Source organism: Mus caroli, unplaced genomic scaffold (assembly GCF_978045245.1).
Source record: "Mus caroli unplaced genomic scaffold, Mus_caroli_1 scaffold_18, whole genome shotgun sequence".
Taxonomy (NCBI): domain Eukaryota; kingdom Metazoa; phylum Chordata; class Mammalia; order Rodentia; family Muridae; genus Mus; species Mus caroli.
In genome coordinates this window covers 56,453,168-56,455,806 of record NW_028227273.1, presented here as the reverse complement: position 1 = coordinate 56,455,806, position 2,639 = coordinate 56,453,168, and the positions used below count along the sequence as shown (strand labels likewise).

General features: G+C 38.7%; 1 pseudogene; it reads right to left on the bottom strand.

Annotated features, from left to right (window-relative positions):
- Positions 1 to 452: 452 nt before the first annotated feature.
- Positions 453 to 2,118, bottom strand: LOC110312232 (cohesin subunit SA-2 pseudogene; annotated as a pseudogene).
- Positions 2,119 to 2,639: the final 521 nt, after the last annotated feature.

Below are 2,639 nucleotides of genomic sequence, written 5' to 3'. Positions count from 1 at the left end.
TTTCAATTCCCATTCTCCATCTACTTTCATGTATATGTATGTCATACTACTTATGAGGTAAAATTACCTCTCTACACAGTCTTCTTCCATGCTACCTTTAAAAAGGTAGCACACACCATCTTCCACACACCATCCATAGCCCTTTCATTCTTTTATTTTTTTGTTTACTACAATAAGCTTCTTTTATTTGACAAAATACAGTGGCACTACTGGAAGGAATATCACAACGTTACAGTTTTATCTTAAAGGACAAGCAAACTTTCAGGGCTGCTATGGGATAAGCATGTTCAAGACTGGTTACCTTCTGGCAGTTCACTGCATCTGGACATTTCTGAAAAGTATACAGAAGCTCTTGGATTTTAAAAATATCTTAAAATATATTTTAGATGAAAAATTGTCAAAGTTCTGCTTATAAGTTTAACTTTTTTCCACTATTACAACATTTAAAACAAAGTTTTGTTGATTGATGTTTTAAGCATTTAAATTTAGAATGCTAAAAACAATTCTATCCTACAATTTCAGGGTCAGGGAATAAATCCATCCTTAACTTTTGTTTCATGGATGTAAACAGAAATCCAGCTGAGGTCATCATTATTTAGTACAACCAGTAAATAAATGTGAGAAGATTCTTATCTGTACCAAATACTTCTTCAGATTGTTATATTTTTTTAAAAAAGCATGAAATAATTCTTTTAAAAGCCAACTAACAGCGCATAAATAAAATATTTACTTTCTAAGAAAAACTGTAGCTTATCATCAAATTGTTTACTTGTCCTTTATTTTTTCAGGCAAACAAAACTGCCCCTCGATGCACTTCATCTTGGTAAGCATAAGCATGTTATATTCTCCTTAGAGAAAAATCTGTACAGAATTTCACTGTATCTACCACACTTTATTTTAAAATTTCCTCTTCCACTTAGAAAATGACTTCACCACAGATTTAAATGTGTACTGGTATTAAAACATTGACACCACAAGAACTGATTCATCCATAATTGAAGCTGGATCAAAGAAATCAGGCTTCAGTTCTGTTCTCTCTCTTCTATTCTTTGATGGTGGCAAGTCTATATCCATGGTGTCAAAGTCCATTCTCTCATTAAGATCCTCAATCCTTCCTTCTGAGGACATCATAACATCTTCAACAATTGGCTCTTCATCATCTTCCATTAGGCTTGTACCACGCCGATTATAATCCAGAGGTGTTTGATGGTGTTCTGCCTGCATCGGATAGACACTCATGAAGCTATCTTCAGGCCGTAACCTTTTTGGTTCTCTCATAATAGTGGAGGTGAGCTGTAGTGTCTGCATCATGACAGGGGTGTGCAGTGTTTGCTCTCTGCTCAACCACATACTGTCACTGCTACTGCTTTCTTCAGGGAGTGCTAGTTGCATGCCTTCAACCACTTTCCGTTTTCCTGTAGATGGTTTTGATTTTTTAGTCCGTACACTTGATCCCCAACTGCTCATTCCACTAATGACTGACATAGTATCATCATCACCACCAGCTAGCAAAGAATTTCGGTTAAGACATCAGAGGAAGCCATACATCTTCTCTTCGGAGTGACATCTGAAAGGTCATGAACTTTTCCAAAGAAACACACTGTTCTTTTATCTTGTTGGAGCAGTTTAGAAGAGAATTCACTGAGAATATCAAGAAATGCCAAATTTAAAGGTGGATGGCTCTCCCCTTGTGGATTAGGCTCCTTAAAAGCAAATTCTATACCATCTTTGTGGAGCATGGCAATGGCTTCTCTGGTTTTCAATTGATCAAGTCCAAAAGTTAAAGCAAAACGTCGAGCAAGTTCTTTTATGCCACTAAATGTTGAGGATGATCTATCAAAATTATAGCCATTCTCTTGTATCATCTCATTAAAAAGCTGCTGCAAACTGAGAATACAGGTCTTGGCACACTGAATTTTGTCAATCTGCCTTGTTTTACTCATTGTTTCTTTGATGGTATCACCATAATCATTATAATACTTCATATACTGCTTGAAGATATCTGCAGCTGTGTTCATCTCCACCACTGTATATACAATTAGTTTACAAAATGCTGCAAGTAAATTTCTCCTCTTATGCAAAGCTTCAATTTTGCTGACTTCATCCTCTTGCTGACCATCTGCATATTACTATAATCATCCTGTTCAATGAAGACATGATCCAAAATAAAGTTGAGCAACTCAGACTGCAATGAAGAATTGTGGCCTCCCTTCCCCCAGCCTGGAACCTGCTTGCTCAAGGGTGGAGCTACCGGCTCATTCGTCCTGCCACGCCTACTGCTGGAACCTGCCTTTGCTGCCTGGAGGCACACACATGTTCGTCCTGCTACTGGACCCTGAGTTACATGGCGGAAAGTTGGGTTCCCTCCCCCTTCCTTTATAACTGAGTGTCTGGAAATAGTAAAATTGAGCCTTGATCAGAATGTTCGTTGTCTTGGCTCCATTCTTTCTTCCGACCCGTCTAGAGTCTAGATTCCTCTCTTTTCAGTTTGAACTGCCATTCTCAGTTAAACCGTTCGTGTTGTGGACTGCGGGCAGGCCGCAACAGTTGGCGCCCGAACAGGGACCTAAAGAATGGCAGAGGGATGCTAAGAGAAACGACTGCTGTGTGGAGCTCCACAAGAAAGGAAAGGATCTTCG